We start from the raw sequence: 17,935 nt of genomic DNA, 5'->3' as shown, positions 1-17,935 counted from the left end.
ATCTCTTCTATTCTACTCACAAATATTCAAATATATATATATATATCTATAAGATGTAAATTTTTAGTAGTTTTATGGGTATTTATCTTACAAAATCTTACAATTCTCTTATATTTTTTTATACCTACTCTTATAGAGATTTTATCTATTTAAAAATATATAAACTTTTACTCTTAAAATTCTTTTTTTACAAATTTTTTTATCTATCAAATAATATCTAATCAATTTCAAATAAATCACTTATAAGATTTAAGTTACTGTCCCGATATAAGCCTCCAACTTGCAAACTCGTCGCTTTAAACCTCTTTCCATCATTATAGTTGTTGGCTTTGATGTCAGCACCTGATGCATGAATGAGTGCTAACACAGGAACTCCAACTGCCTCGTATCGCCATAGGGGATCCCGTAGCTGCACGACCACTGCAAGCGTCAGTGTTTCTGGATCTCCTAGCTGAGCTTGAAATAAAGCTGTAATTTTTAATCAAATTCTCAAGAGGAACAGCAGAAGCCATTGGTTGATCCTGATCCTTTCCATTATCTGTTACCGTTTTTCCGATCAGTGCAGAGATATCAAAAGGAGCTTCGTTCTTTGTCACTTCTGCTTGTACTTTTAAGGCTTCAGCTACCATTCCCTCAATATTTTGAGTTGACAATGCTAGAATTTCCTCTGCTATCAATAGGTTTTCATTTGCATTCCATATTCCAGTTGCAATCCTTTCTAACAAATATATACTAAATGGTCCCCCCTGGCTTTGCCTAAGAAATTTACTGTCAATACAAAGTTTTAAGTAACTTTTAAAGCCATGACTACAAGTACCAACAGCTTTCCAATTCCCAAACAATTCTGCTGGCCTTGAAAATTCATTCATTTTATTGGGGGAGAGAAAATGGAAGGCTAGGGAATGTGTTTTTTTTAACAAGAGTCTGAGGGGAATGCTTGTAATCAGTGTTATCGCGAACAGTTAAAAACATATTTCTGAGCAATAAACAGATAATATGCAGACAGAAAAACAAACAAATTATAACAAATATGCACTAACAAACAGAAATTGATGAAAATGTTGACTGATAAAGGCTTACCGTAAGAAGTGAGTGTCTGCGGTGCCCGGTGTGGGACGGGCTGTCTCACGATTCGCTTAACGATGGAAGAGGCGGTTGTTTCGGCTACCGATATTTCCCCTGTTTTAGCCGTTTCATATTTCTCTTTAAGTTTGTTATTTTGTTATTCTTCTTTTTTTTTTTTTAAATTAACACTTAATTGAAAAAAAGTCTTCCGTCTTCACTTTTTTTTCCCTAATAATTAATAAAGTTAAAAAAAAACATATAAAAGTAGATTTCTAATCTCACCATTTCTATTTCCTTATCTTTTAGATAAAAAATTCTTCTCATTAATACAATAGATAAAAAATCTACTGATTAATACAATCTCATATATCTTGAATGGGAATATATTACTTGTAATTTTTTTATTATAATCTTATAATTATTTAATTATAATAAAAAATTATATAAGATTCTACTACTTATAAATATTAAATTCATATAAAATTTTAATAAAATTTAAGCAATTTTAAATCATAATTAATTATTTATACTGTAATTATTGTAAATAAAATATTTTGAATATCTCTCCCAATGGCCAAGACATCCAAACATGAAATAAATAAAAAATAATCCATTTATTCTCACTATAGGTTATTGTAATAGACATAAACTGTGCCTAATCATCTATGGTTTTTTTATGTTCTAATATTGAGGCTTTTGATAAATTTAAATAAGTTTATCTTGTAGCAACATTTCTTTTGTTTAGAGATTCAATGATGAAATTATTAGAACTTTGGGATGTTTGCCTTGGTTCTATTTGTTTTATCTCATCTTTTATTAAGTGAGGTAAATGTTGTTCCATAATATTTGGATTAGACATTTCTGAAAATCTTAGTAAATCTCAGTTTCTTTGTTAGAAACTTTACCTATTTTTTTTACCATGATCTACTATTTATAAATTTACTATTTGTATCTTATTATCCTTCTTCCATTTGTTTGTATGGAAATTCTTGGCTAATCAGGATGAGTAGCTTCATACACTAGGGATTTGGCATATTGTATCATTATGATTCCTGATTGAAATTGATATTGATGAAAATTTTGAGAATTTTTTGATAACATTCTCTAGTTGTTATGGTATTTCGATGGAATCTAATTGTTGTTCAATTAGAGGACTAAAAATTAATTTTTGTATTTTCGAAATCAGGTAGGGTATAAAAAATCTTTCTCCTTGAAATAGTCTTAAAAGACTTGTGATTTTGAAATGAATATAGAAAAAAATATTGATCATTTTTTACAAAATTAACAAATTTTGATTTGATAAAAGTAGGAAAATATTTGAGATGATTAAAGGAAAAATTTTATATTATGATTTAACCAACAATTCCTAAATCGATACTCGTTGTATCGAAAGGATCATGATCAATTTTGAATTTGATTTTAGGAAAATCTTCTCCTATTTCTTGTTTCCAAATAGGAAGAAAAAAAGTATTCTTTGAATTTTTCTTTTAACAGTTTTTTTATTAGAAGAGTAATTGAATTGTTTATGCGCAGAAATATTTCTTTTAGTATGAATATTGTTGCTTTTTCAAATAATAAAACCTTTTTTAGTTTTACTATTTTGGGAGAACTTTTGCATGAGAAATATTCGCATAGATCAAGGAAATTGTTCATTTCCTCAAGATTATATTGGTATTCTTCTATTATAAAGAAATCAATATCTTGTTGTTTTAGCAAGTTTGATGAACATAGATTTTTGAAAACCAATTCATCAAGATGAGCTTGATTTTTAGTTTGGTTAACTAAAAATTTAACTAATTTGGTCATTTCTTTTCTAAATTGAGATTTATTTTCAGTAAGATAGGATTTTCAAATATTATTGAAAAGAATATAAGTCTCTGTATTAAGATCAGAATTATAAAAATCTTTTATTTCTATACCAAGTATTTTTGGAGGTGTCAACAGATTTTTTGTTTGTTTGACAATTTGAGAATATCAAATAGGAGTTCATTGGTTAGGATCATGAGCAAATTGAGATAAAATTTGTTGCGGGCCTTCTACACCTATTGGACTTTTTATTTTCTTATTGTACTTAATACGTGTAAGGCCTTTGTCTGAAGGGAGGCCCTTTACTTTTCTTTAGCCCATATGTTTTTAATTATCGTTGCAGAAATAGTGAGAGAATATGCTGATTATTTATAATTATCGTATTATAATTAAATAATCACAATTCAAAAATTTAGAATTGTACGAGGCTAATTAAAATTTATATGGAGTTTATATTTATAAACTGTAAATTTTTTATATTTTTAATTATAATAATTGAATAATTATAAAATTATAATAAAAATAATTATAATTTAAATACATCTTGAAATCAAAAAATCTCATAATACACAGAGAAAGATGGGAAGAGTATTATACTCGGTTATACAATATAATTTTAATCTTTTTCTCTCTTATCTTTATTTTCTTCTGGTGATCAGAATAGTTGCAATTTAGTAATTATTGGAATTTGTGTTTGATTCATATTGATTTTGGAATTAATATCAGAATATTCAAACCAAGTTTTTTATTAGCAACATAAATGTATGTATCATTTTTTTTGATGAATGCGTAATTATCATTGGAAGGTTAATACATTATTAAATATGTATCTTTGATAAGCGTATTGTCAGAATTACAGGAATCAAATTCAATAATTTGTTCATTGCTAAAGAATTAAGCATAATTGCTACAATCAAAATATAGTGATTGGAAAAAGAAGGGAGAGAAGAACTAATTTTATTTAGATCATGGTAGAAACTTCTGTAACAAATATATTTAGCTATTCGACATCATTTATTTGGTTCATCAGTTTATTTTAAGTGCAGACAGCACTCCTTTATATAAAGAGTATAAATACCGTTATATGGGGTTCATCAATCATCTGTTTTCAAGTCTTAATTACCCCTCCTCGGTGGATCGTACAGTAAGACACGTCTTCCGTTCAGAGGTTGGGTTGGCCTTGCGTTGTTTCTGTTTTGCTGAAAAAGAAAAAAAAAGGAAGAAATCAACAAAGGAAATTCAAGTTTCATAGAGGTCATAAGGGTAAATGCAGGTGTTGAGATTCAAATTTTCACCATGAAATTTATCTTTTAAAAGAAAATAGATAAACCATTTGAATTAAATCTTATACCTAATTTCATATAAAAAATTTTCAAACTCATAATCAGTAAATGAAAATTTTGACTCAATTTAAAAACACTTACAGGAGGAAGGACATGCTTTAATGCATCAACTTGAGAATGGGAGACCGTCTTGACCTTTATAATTAAGATGATAACAATATATAAGTTAAGAAACATTAATCCAACGATGCAATATAGGAAAAGGAGTTGAGAGGCGGTCAACAGGGATGTTGAGCAAAAGACCTGTTGGAAGACTGTCCAAACCACACTCTCTGAGCAGGGAGGAGTTGTAAGTGAACCCTGGTATCGATAATAATTTCTGCCAGGAAAGTCAATGCTTTCTGGATTAACAGACCCCAGTGGTCTGTCTTCGGTTGTAAGAGTTTTTAAGGAGCCAAACAGCTGTTATGAAACCATGCAAGAACATGAACAAAACCAACTTAATTAAAGCAATAACTAAAAACCAAACCCAAGATATTAACTATATAACATGAAAATTATATCAATCAACATAAGAAAAAGAAGCTTTCGATTCATTTGGTTAAATCTCATCTTATTATTCATCTCAAGATTTGGATTCGAGAATTTTTATATGAAACCTTAAATTCCATCACTAGGTGTCCCTTGGGCACTTTGACTGTAAAATTTAACTGTCACTGTACTTATCATGAAAACGCTTTCATTTCAAGTGAAGGAGATTCTATATCAAAAAAAAAAAAAACACCAAAATAAGAGGTTGACAGACCCTATCAATGAAGGGATCAGGCGAGCCATATCGGTAAAGAATTGCAACAACCGCAATCTGATTTTGAGCACTCCTATGAACTATGTGAATCTCCAACTCATACCTGTAAACAAAAGTATATATAAACATTTCTTTTAGAGGAAAAGAGAAACAGAAACGGTGCTCTCCTTTCAGTACAAATGAATTGAATTTTTTGAATGAAAAAGGCAATTAGAAAATAACAAGAAAAATTATACTTAATTCCATTGAGGGTGTGCTCAGCAGGTGAGTGCCAGTGACAGTTATCCACTGTATAAACAGTCCTATTTATGGTAATGCTTCCAGCATTCCCTAACCATACCACCTGAGGAATATCAAAATTTTTTCAACAATTTGTACAAGTAAGGATGGGTTGCCAAAAAAAGAAGACAGGAAAAGTGGAAAACAGTCAATGTATATATATATATATATATATATATATATATATATATATTTTACCGCAACATCTTCGGTCCTATTCCTCAAAACAGCAGAAGCTGATGCCTAGTTCCTCTGCAAATCTCCCAATTGAGAACGAACCTGAAAATTTTCAATATTTATAGGAGATTGCTGTCGTCCAATGCTGCAATATTTCCATTCTGGTTTGAGTAAGCCCCAACGCGATGGCCCCCTGCCTGATGCTTCGTCGTAATTAAATTCATGATCTGTCCCAAACCCCCCGCCCCCAACCCCAAAGTTTAGTAAGAGAAATTTATTTCTGATTTCATGAATTCTAAATATATAAAATTCTAATATATGTTGTTACAATTAGCTGCTATATTCTATAGCTTATCTTGAACATGAAACACAAAATAAAAGGAAAATATATCAGCTTCATAAAAATGTCCGAAGTCCAAAATTTTAAAAATCTTTGAATAATCAAAGGCCAATTTATAGTTATTGTTATAACGTCTAGATCCGGGGATCTATCGCTAAACATTGACTTAAGGGAGTCGCCACCAATTTTTTTTGTCTAGGTACGATTGACCACCTAAAGAATCTGTCTTTTCAGGGAACACCTAAGCTTAAGGGTCCCTAAAAGAATAGGTTCGGGTCTACTAACCAGAACAGGGTTCGGGAGTTCAGTTACGTGTGAGGAAGGTTATAGCACCATCACAACGCCCATCAAAAGATGGTACCAGCTTAAATTTGTGTTATCCAAAAGCCTTAAAATTTTACCAAGTAATTAATTATTGAAAATTTTTCTCAATTGACTCTAATACTTTTAGCAAAAAATTGAAAAAATTCCCTCACTTCAAGAGTATGCAAGAAAAAACTACTGTTTCACTTACAGAGGCTCCGTCGTCGAATTGGTTAAAGAAAAAAATCAAAATCAAAATCAAAATAGAAAGGAAGGAGAGAATGATTGTTCTTGTGTAGAGAAAATTAATACTTTCAACTTTTTTTCAAAAATATTTTTTGGAAATTTATCTCTAAGGAAAATTGATACTTTCAACTTTTCCCTAAAAATATTTTTTTGGAAACTTATTTTTAAAGAAAATTGATACTTTCAACTTTTCCTCAAAAATATTTTTTTGGAAATTTATTTTTAAGAAAAATTGATACTTTCAACTTTTCCTCAAAAATATTTTTTTTTGAAAGTTTCGATTTTTATTTAAAAATAGAATAATAAAAAAAATAAATAAAAATAAAATAAAAAAATAAAGAAAAGTAAAAAAAATAAAAAATAAAATAAAGATAAAAAGAATATTAAATAAACCTAATCTAATAAATAAATAAACTAATTAATTAATTAAAAAAAAAAAGAAAACCTGGAGCGGCTCGGCTATCGGCTCGGCTCAAGGCAGGGAAACGGCTCGGGGGGAGCGGCTTGGCAGCTTGGCTCGGCTCGGCTCGGCTCGGAGGGGGCTGGCACGAGCGGGTCAGGAGGCGGGTCGACGCTCGGGTCGGGTCGGGTTTCGACAAAACGTGCGGATCCTCTGATTAACTTAAAGCCAAAACAACGTCGTTTTGAGAGGGTATAAAAGGCAGTTTCCTTCATTTTTCGACAGAACGCTCCTCCCCTCTCTCTCTCTTCTTCTTTTTTTCTCTCCCTTCTCTCTAAAAGCTGAAGAACACTGATGAAATTTTCGTCGGATTCTGGAAAAAGTCGTCGGAATCTGGAAATTTCATCGGAAGTTGATCGGAAGATCACCGATTTCTGGGATTCTTCGTCGGAAACTAGGCAGGTCGTCGAAAACTTCAAGGTTGGCTGGAATTTTCACCGAAAAATTTAAACTTCGCCGAAAAATGCAACCGAAATCTAGAATTTTTCAGAAATTTCCAGAAAAAAAAATTTCAAAAAATTCCCAAAAAATTTCTGATGATTCCTAGAACTTTCCTAAACCTTTTCTTAGCCTTCTATACTCTTCTCTACACCTTTTCCTCTCAAATCAGTAGCTCTGGCTCACTGTTTTCTTCTCTGTGTGTCCCCATCTGTTCCAGAGGGGGTCCCTTTTATAGAGATTGATCAGGAGTTTCTGATCAATCTCAATTCCTCTTTGGACGAGGATTCAATCTTTGAATCCGATCTGGACTCTTCTGATTGAATCCCCATTCCCAGTAGGATTCTTCAGCTTCAATCTCAACCTTCCAAAATAAAAATCAAATGAATATAAAAAAATAATAGATAATTAGAACAGATATATCGAAAAAAATAGATATATTATAGGATAAATAAAAAAATAATAGATACATAATTAGATAAATAAAAATACAAAAATAAATAAAATATAAAAAATAATAATATAATAATAAATATATAACTATATAAATAATATACATATAAATCTATTCTAAATAAATAAATAAATAAATACAGATATACATATATTAATACATAATAATAATAATAATAATAATAAATATAAAAATACATAAAATACAAAAAAAAAGAAAAAAAATAATACAGGATTGAATTGGGCCTTACCCATTTGGGCCAGGCCCAATTGATCTGGGCCTGGACCCAATTGGGTGTCTACAGCTGCCCCTCTTTGCACATTTTCTGTGAAACAGAAATTGCGCAAAGACGTAGACACCCAATCAAGACTCAGCTCAACATTGTCATTTTTTTTGTTTTTTTTTTGTTTTTTTGTGTTTTTTTTGTGTTTTTTTTTTTGACCAAAGCTCCTCTAAACAGAGGCTCCACGACTTTGAAAAATAAATTGCTCCTCTAAACAGAGGTACCACGACTTTGGGGAAGTAAATTGCTCCTCTAAACAGAGGCACCACGACTTTGGAAAATAAATTACTCCTCTAAACAGAGGCACCACGACTTTGGAAAGTAAATTGCTCCTCTAAACAGACATACCACGACTTTGGAAAATAAATTGCTCCTCTAAACAGAGGCACCACAACTTTGAAAAATTAAATTGCTCCTCAACAATCATGTCCAAAAGAGTTGAAAGTTGCGTTTGAAGGAATTTCAAGGGATTATGCCCAAAGGTCTTATAAATCGATCCTGATACCAAAAGATATCCTATTTCAAGGATTAGGAACTTACCTGACAAGCTTTTTTTCAATTTTGCAAAATATCTTCATATCTGTCTTCTCTATGTGGGATGTTGAAACACCCATGCTTCTTGAATTTATACACTATACTTTCCTGAAAGTAGTGTATGCTATGCAATGTGCATGAATTTCAATGCATGCTATGCAAATGTTGGGTAATTAATTCTTATTCAATGTATGGTACTCAAGTTTCTCAAGCTCTTTTTCCTTTCTTGGGTGTCAAGCCCTTTGATTCCTCAAGGATCCAATGGCACTGTTCTTCTAAGATCGAACCAGTGTAGCTCTTAATTATTTCTTCCATCCATATTCTTCCTGTAATAAAAAATTTCTTCCCAAATTCAATGTCCTAATCAGAAGCTGAACATCTCGATTCTGCCTTTATCACTCTTGATTTATTCAATGTAATGTAAAAATCTTTTTATGTTGTTATTCATTCACCAATCATTATTTCAAACTCAAAAAGTGAGAATGCATTTGCACATTTCTTTCATGGTGGGGTATTGAGAAGAAAAGAATCTGAATGGTTGGAAAACAGTTATCAAGAAAAGGCATAAAGAATGAAATAAAATGTTTCTTATTAGCAAATGTTGGCAAACTTTGGCCAAGAAAGAATTACAGGGATAGGTATGGGGACAAAGCCCAAAATGAGCAATCAGATAATCATGATAACACATCTCAAAGTCTTTTCTGAAGACCCAACCCTCTAATGTATTTAACAACTTAGAACTCTTCCGAATTTGCTAGCCTTCATATCAGCAAACTTTCAAATTCGATGTTGTATTCTCCTTATCTAAGCTGCCTTTTCAGGTTTTCAACTTAGACAAACCCCCAATGACTCAAACCGCCCTTTTAGGGTTTTCGCCTTGAGTCTTCCTTTTTCATTCACTTTTTTCATTTTTTTATTTTTTTCATTTTTTCATTTTTTTATTTTTTCATTTTTCAAGCATAGTATTTCTTCATAGCATTAGAATTTACAGGATGGGGTAAATCATTTCCATCTATCTCAGTCAGTATCAGCGCTCCATCTGAAAAAGCCAGTTTCACCACATACGGCCCTTCCAATTCGGAGTCCATTTTCTTCTACTATCGTGTTGGATTGGGAGAATTCTTTTCAAAACTAACTCTCCTTCTCGAAAGCAACGAGGCCGAGTCTTCTTATCATGAGCTCTCATCATTCTTCTTTGATATAGCTGACCATGGCACAGTGCAGTCAATCTCTTTTCTTCTATGAAATTTAACTGCTCATAACGTTCTTGAATCCATTCAGCTTCTTTCAACTCAACTTCTTTTAAGACTCTCAGAGAGGGGATCTCTACTTTCACTGGTAGTATAGCTTTCATCTCATAAACCAAAGAAAAAGGGATTGCCTCAGTAGAAGTACGAACTGACGTTCGATATGCATGCAATGCGAATGGTAACTTCTCATGCCAATCTTTGTAAGTCTCGGTCATTTTCTCTAAAATCTTCTTTATGTTCTTATTGGCTGCCTCAACTGCCCCATTCATTTTCGGACGGTATGGTACCGAGTTATGATGCTTGATCTTGTATTGAGCACATATTTCTTGCATCATCTTACTATTTAGATTCTTGGTATTGTCTGAAATAATTTTTTTCGGAAGTTCATATCTACAGATGATCTCTTTTTTTATGAACTTGCAAACCACGAAATGTGTCACATTTGCATATGAAGCTGCTTCTACCCATTTTGTGAAGTAATCTATCATCACAAAAATGAATCTATGCCTATTAGAAGCCTTTGGGGTGATCGGACCAATGACATCCATGCCCCACATTGAAAATGACCATAGTGGTGCCATAACATGTAAAATAGATGGTGGAGCATGAATCTTATCAGCATATATCTGGCATTTATGGCATTTACGAGCATAATCAATGCAATCATTCTCCATCGTCAACCAGTAATATACTGCCTTCATGATCTACCTTGTCATCATATGTCCACTAGTATGTACCCCACATATTCCATCATGCACCTCTTTAATGATTTTCTTCGCTTCAGTCTCATTCACGCACCTTAGTAATACATGATCCTTGCTTCTTTTGTACAGGACATCCCCATCCAGGAAAAAACTCATAGCCAATCTTCGGATGACCCTTTTATCATTTTCTGTTGCATGAATTGGATACTGCTGATCTTTGACATACTGTAAGATGTCATAATACCAGGGTTTTCCGTCTTCTTCCCCTTCTACATTAGAACAATAAGCTGGTATATCCTTAACATCTAACTTGATGGGCTGAATGTCGGTATTATCATTAATTCGAATCATTACAGCTAGAGTAGCCAATGCATCAGCAATCACATTCTCTTTCCTGGGTAAGTGATCAAACTGGACATCTTCAAATTGTTTCATCAACTCTAGAATATACTTATGATATGGAATAAGTTTTGAGTCTCTCATCTCCCATTCTCCTTTCAACTGATATATGACTAGAGCTGAATCCTCAAACACTTTCAGTACTTTCGGTCTTCTCTCTATAGCAGCTTGCAGGCCCATGACACATGCCTCATACTCGGTGATATTATTTGTGCAATTGAAATTTAACCTTGCTGTTACAGGGTAGTATTGTTCTTCTGGAGAAATCAGAATTGCCCCAATTCTATGCCTCAAGGCATTAGCAGCTCCATCAAAGTACATTCTCCAACATTTTTCTCCATGCTCCCTTTCTTTCAGTTGGGAAATAGTCATCAAGTTTTTATCAGAGAATTCTAGCTTCATCGACTCATACTTTTCAGCAGTACGATCTACAAGAAATTCTGTTATAGCGTCCCCTTTTATTGTTTTTTGGCTCACGTATATGATATCGTATTCCGAGAGCATTACTTGCCATCTAGCGATTCTCTCAAACAAAGAAGGCTTCTCGAAGATATACTTAATGGGATCCAGTTTCGCTATGAGCCACGTAGTATGATAGAGCATGTACTGTCTGAGTCTTTTGGCAGTCTACACTAATGCACAACACATTTTCTCCAGTGAAGAATAATTGGATTCATATTCCGTAAACTTTTTACTCAGATAATAAATAGCTCTCTCTTTTCGACTAGCCTCATCTTGCTGCCCCAGCACACACCCCATTGAATTTTCATATACAGTTAGGTACAAAATTAAAAGTTTTCCTGAAACAGGTGGCACTAATACTAGAGGGTTCGATAAATATTGCTTAATTTTATCAAATGCCTCTTGACATTCTTTATTCCATTTCCCAAAATTATCTTTACGGAGAAGCTTAAAGATGGGATCACATTTGTAGTTAAGCTGAGAGATGAATCGAGAAATGTAGTTCAATCTTCCCAGAAAACCTCAAACTTATTTTGGTGTGCTAGGAGGTGACAAATTTTGGATGGCCCGTATCTTATCGGGATCAACTTCAATTCCTCTTTCACTGACTATGAAGCCTAGCAACTTCTTTGATTTTACCCCAAAGGTGCACTTGGCTGGGTTTAATTTTAGCTGAAATTTTTTCAGCCTCTCAAATAACTTTCTGAGGCTGGTGACATGATCTTCATCCCCACAAGATTTTGTAATCATATCATCTACATACACTTTGATCTCTTTGTGCATCATATCATGGAAGAGTGTTACCATGGCCCTTTGATATGTTGCCCCAGCATTCTTTAACCCAAAAGGCATGACTTTGTAGCAGAAAGTTTCTCACATGGTCATGAAAGTAGTCTTTTCCATATCATCTGCAGCCATCTTTATCTGATTATACCCTGAGAAACCATCCATAAAAGAGAAAATCGAATGCTTAGCTGTGTTATCTACTAGTGTATCAATATGAGGTAAAGGAAAGTTATCCTTTGGGCTAGCCTTATTCAAGTCCCGATAGTTTACACACATTCGTACTTTTCCATCTTTCTTAGAAATCGAGACTATATTGGCTACCCATTCTGGATACTTGGCCACTTGTAGAAAACCTGCATCAAATTGTTTCTTCACCTCCTCTTTAATCTTTAGTAGCATTTTGGGCTTCATCCGTCTCAGTTTCTGTTGAACTGGCTTACATTCTGGCTTTAGAGGTAATCTATGCTCCACTATCTCTATGCTCAGTCCTGGCATATCCTGATAAGACCAAGCGAATATATCTACAAATTCTTGAAGTAGGTTTGCCAATCGTTGCCTATCTTCAGCTGAAAGTGAAGTGCCTACTCTGACCTATTTCTTATTTTTTTCATTTCCCAGATTCACTAAGTCCACTACCTCTTGATGAGGCTCAATTGGCTTATTTTCTTGTCCAATCAACCTCATTAGGTCTGGAGGCATAACATATTCTTCAGAATTCTCTTCATTATCAAATTCATCAGTATTAATTGAATTCTCAAAGCTAACCTCTTGATTGTTATCATGATTATCCTCATGTTCATTTAAAGACCTGCAATTGAATGAAATAGGATATGTTGGCAAGATGTGGTTGGAAAGATGGAAAATAATGAAAACACAAGAAAAAATGAATGAAAATGCATACTTCCTAATTTTATTAAAAATAATAAATGATGAATGGTCCGAACAAAAAGATCACCCCAATGCCTTGGGCAATAGCTATTGGGATGTTACAATTACATTGCATCTAAATCAAAAGTCGAAGGCATCTCGATAGTACTCCAATTATTCAACTCATAATCTGGTGGACAGAAGCGAACCCACTCTTTTTGATTTACCCTCACATCATCTTCAACAGCATTAATGGCTAACTGGGCAAAATCATCTTCCATATTTTTTCTTGCATCTGGGTACATGAATCCTCCAGGTCTGAAGCTTTCATACAAGTGTGGGATAAACATCAGTTTTGCTATCTTCCTTGATGGCCTTCTTTTGACTTCCCACTCTGCCGTCTCATAGCCTAAGCCTACCCTGTCGCTATTGTCTGCTATTGTTAGAGGTTTTTTAATTCTCTGTAAATTTTTGCCTAGCCCTAGTCCTGGACACCAGCCTTTGTTGATGACTTGGCTCACCACTATCTTTGAAAAAGGCTGACTTTAAAATCTTTCACCTACATTATTGACCAATTCAAAAGACCGATAGAAGCATTCCAATGCTTCTTCAGCAGCCTTTACATATGGAGTGTTCAATGGTTGAGTCACCAGCATGTCTTCTTCTCCAACTACTACTACAAATTAACCTTCTACATTGAACTTGATCTTTTGATGTAAAGTAGAAGGCACAGCTCCTGCCATGTGAATCCATGGTCTTCCTAATAAACAGCTGTAGGACGGAGAGATGTCCATCACTTGAAATTTTACATTGAAAGTGTATGGCCCAATTTGTAAGGGCATCTCAATATCTCCTAGGACTTCTTTTCTGGTCCCGTCAAAGGCTCTCACAATCATTTGACTATCCCGCATATGAGAATAATTGATGGGTAGCCTTGCCAAAGTTGACATAGGCATGACATTGATGGCAGAACCATTATCGATAAGGACTTTAGCTATGATATGGCTCTTGCACTTGACTGTGATATGCAGAGCATTAGCATTTCTTTTTCCCTCCAAAGAAATCTCATCATCACTGAATGAAATATGATTTGGCATGACTAAGTTTCTAGCCAGGTGATTCACATATTCGACAGACACGTTATATCCACGTATGCCTGATTCAACACTTTCAGCAAGGCATTTCGGTGTGGCTCTGAGTTCAGCAACAGTGATAACAATGAGATTCGAGCTGGCATTTTATTTAACTGTTCCACAACTGAATATTCGCTATGTTTTACCAGCTTCAGGAATTCACAAACCTCCCTTTCTGATATTGGCTTTGGCTGATCTTCTTCAGGCTCTATCTCTGGATTATTTTATCTTTCTCTTTCTTTAACCTTTTTCCTTCTAACCTTTTCTAGCATTTCTGGGGTGTAACATCTCCCACTTCGAGTAATGCCTCCTACACCAGTAATATTGGAAGCATCAGCTTTGAAGACCTCTTCTTTTTGCCCCTGTACTACAGTGTCACATCCATATCTCCAGGGTACAGCTTTATCATCTTTGTATGGAAAAAAAGTCGGGACTTTAAAAGTTACCGGCCTAGGGAGGAGCTTGTCTATGACTGATTTTGGTTTGTTTCCACATCGAATTGTCACTGGTTTGGGAAACAGCTTTTCAGGCCTATCAGTCATGTACACCTCAGCATTCTTTAAGCCTTCTTTTTCTTCGTAGACCTCTATCTGATGTGAATCTAAGAGTTTTTGCACCTTTCGGTGAAACTACTTACAGGTCTCAATGGAGTGGCCTCTTGTCCCACTATGATACTTACAACTAGTACCAGCTATATATGCTCCATGATAGCTGTGTGGACTTACCAGTTGTATCATGCCTGCTCTTCGTAAGATATCGAACAGTTAGCCGAGAGGTGTCTTAATATCTGTCACTTTTTTCTTCACTTGGCGTTCCTGTTCTTCACCTATAGCATTCACATTATGATTTGACAAAAGATTGCCACTAACATTCGGTGCAGTCATCCCTCCAGTATCAAAGCAGATCATCCCATCCTTGATCAATCGTTGCACTTTGTATTTCAGAGTAGTGTAATTTTTGATGGAGTGACCAGCAATCCCATAATGGTAGTCACAGTGGGCAGTGGGATCATACCACTTGGGGTAAGGTGGCTTGAGGGGTTTCAATTTACTTGGAGCAATCAAATGATTGTTGTAGAGCTCCTTGTATAATTTCGTATAGGTCATGGGAATAGGGTCAAAAACAGGTCTTTCACGAGTGGTTCGTTGATCTCGCGAGCCACCAGCAGGGTTAGTTAGGCGAATTTGTGGTCTTGGGGTAGGTTGAATGTTAGAACTGTACATGGTATTTTGGGGTTTATGAGAGGTTTGATAGGTTTGGGGGTATGGTGGTTGTGTAAATGGTTGGTATGGGTGAAAGAAAGTGTTATTTACAACAGGGTGATATGACTGATATTCTGGTGGGGGGTAGGGTGAATAACCTCTAAACTGTTGTCTATCAAAGCTCACAGCCTGAGCTTCAGTTTTTTTCTTCTTCAGGATTCTTTTGTCAGATGCTTCATTTCCTTCTAGCTTACCATTCTTGATGGCACTCTCAATGATCTCTCCCGAGATTACCATATCAATAAAATTTTTTGTTGCATTCCCTATCATTTTTTCATAATAGGGAGGTTTTAAAGTGCTAACAAATAGCACTGTAGTTTCTTTATCGGTCAGAGGAGGCTGTACCTGAGAAGCAATATCTCTCCACCTCTAGGCATACTCTTTAAAAGATTCGTTTACCTTTTTCTCCAGATTCTACAAAGATAAATGATCTGGGGCCAAATCGATGATATGTCGGTATTGACTGATAAAGTCATGTGCCATATCGCTCCAAGAGCGAATGCGAGTCCTGTCCAGCTGAACATACCATCTAACCGTAGAGCCAGTAAGACTGTCTTGAAAAACATGCATCAAGAGTTTCTCATCCTGTGCATGAGCTGCCATCTTCCTGCAATACATGGTGATGTGGGTTTTGGGGCACTTTGTACCATCATATTTTTTAAATTTTGGTACTTTGAACTTATGGGGGATAACCACATCAGGAACTAGGCAGAGCCCAGCAGCATCAACTGACCCATAGAAGCTAAATCCTTCCACAGCCCTTAGCTTTTGCTTTAGCATGCTAATCTTGGAACTTTCCTCAGCTTCCACCCTTATCTTTTCCTTTTCCTTTTCTTTTAAATCATCTAGATCAAGAATTGGTTCTACTGCCTTTTCAGTGAAGACGGGATTTATATAGCTGTTATACTGCCCGGGGTTGAAAGTCGATGGCATTCCAGGATATGTTGGATATGCGAAGTGTTGTGGTGGGACCTCTTGAGCAGACTGAGCTTGAGGTGGGCCAAAACCTGGAGGGTACAGGGGGTCAGCTATTTCTTGTAATGGGGGAATTTGCTGGCTTGTACTTCCTTCAACTCCTTTTCCTTTATTCATGTTATTAAGAGCCTCCAGAATCTTGCTTAGCTCACCCTCAATCTTCTCTTGGGCTTTCTCTATCTTTTCAAATCTTTGGAAATTTTCCCGCTCCATTTGCCTTACTCTGAATCTTGTGTTGAATCGATGGGCAGGATTTTCGCTAGACGGAGCTATCCTGGAACCTTAAGTACCATACTTATGATTAGAAATATTATGCTATGCTTTATGTATGATGCTTTGATGCACGAATGAAATGTACATTTTCCTGAATGAAATCTATTATGAAATGGATGCAAATGATTGTGTTAAAACATGATCATGCAAATAATGCAGATGCATACAATCAGACAAACAACATAGTTAGTTTCATGGATGAAACGTAAGTGATGCTGATGCATAATGTTACATATGATAATGAAAATGATACACAAAGTTAAACAATCAAAATGATTAAAAAAAATACCTTTTTGTGTCTTAATTTCAAGGTATATCTATCATTGGGTAAAAAGGGTTCTAACCTAGGTTTAGGCACTCTTAAGGTTCACTATATGAGGTTTTAAGGTCAAAGTCTAAAGGTCCTCAAATTGCTCCTTACATCCTTGTCCACCACAGACTAGTAAGGCACCCTAATCCTCACCCATTATAGGCTACAAGCGAAAAAGGTTCAATTTGAGTGGGAGTATTTCGCTAGCCACTGCGGAGGCATTAGACCTCACGAAAGCAATCGGTACTTTACTCCCTCATAGAGGGACGGAGCTCGGGTGTAGAGCTCATGTTATACACATGCATATGAATGACATAATTAACAAAGCAAATAAACATGAATGACTAATAACATATATACAAACAGGTTCAATTTTATTAGGCTTTTGGATAACACAAATTATTTGCTAGCCTGACTCTCAAGATCCCCAGTGGAGTCGCCAAGCCGTCATAACGTTTAGATCCGGAGATTTATCGCTAGACATTGACTTTTAGGAGTCGCCACCAAATTTTTTTATCTAGGTACGATTGGCCACCTAAAGAATCTATCCTTTCAGGGAACACCAAAGTTTAAGGGTCCCTAAAAAAATAGGTTTAGGTCTACTAACCAGAACAGAGTTCGGGAGTTCGGTTACGTGTGAGGAAGGTTATAGCACCCTTACAACGCCCATCAAAAGATGGTACCAGCTGAAATTCGTGTTATCCAAAAGCTTTAAAATTTTATCAAGTAATTAATTATTAGAAAATTTTCTCAATTGACTCTAATACTTTTAGCAGAAAATTGAGAAAATTTTCTCACCTCAAGAGTATGCAAGAAAAACTACTGTTTCACTTGAAGAGGCTCCGTCGTCGGATTAGTTAAAGAAAAATCAAAATCAAAGTCAAAATAAAAAGGAAGGAAAGAATGATTGTTCTTGTGTAGGAAAAATTGATACTTTCAACTTTTTCCCAAAAATATTTTTTTTTGAAACTTTGATTTCCAAGGAAAATTGATACTTTCAACTTTTCCTCAAAAATCTTTTTTTTTGAAAATTTATTTTTA

General features: G+C 34.7%; 1 pseudogene across 1 annotated transcript; it reads right to left on the bottom strand.

The window, feature by feature from the left end:
- Positions 1 to 3,808: 3,808 nt before the first annotated feature.
- On the bottom strand, positions 3,809 to 7,413 carry LOC111294870 (alpha carbonic anhydrase 4-like; annotated as a pseudogene). The gene is made up of 7 exons (XR_016327296.1): positions 7,389 to 7,413; positions 5,437 to 5,642; positions 5,196 to 5,302; positions 4,960 to 5,062; positions 4,458 to 4,616; positions 4,296 to 4,349; positions 3,809 to 4,070 (listed from the first exon to the last, which is right to left on the bottom strand). The product of XR_016327296.1 is annotated as an alpha carbonic anhydrase 4-like (transcript).
- Between the last annotated feature and the right edge of the window lie 10,522 nt (positions 7,414 to 17,935).

Source organism: Durio zibethinus, chromosome 14, assembly GCF_047325235.1.
Source record: "Durio zibethinus cultivar Kanyao isolate XHJ-2024 chromosome 14, ASM4732523v1, whole genome shotgun sequence".
NCBI classification, from domain to species: domain Eukaryota; kingdom Viridiplantae; phylum Streptophyta; class Magnoliopsida; order Malvales; family Malvaceae; genus Durio; species Durio zibethinus.
The sequence above is the reverse complement of the archived record's forward strand: the minus strand, read 5'-3'. Positions and strand labels throughout refer to the sequence as shown.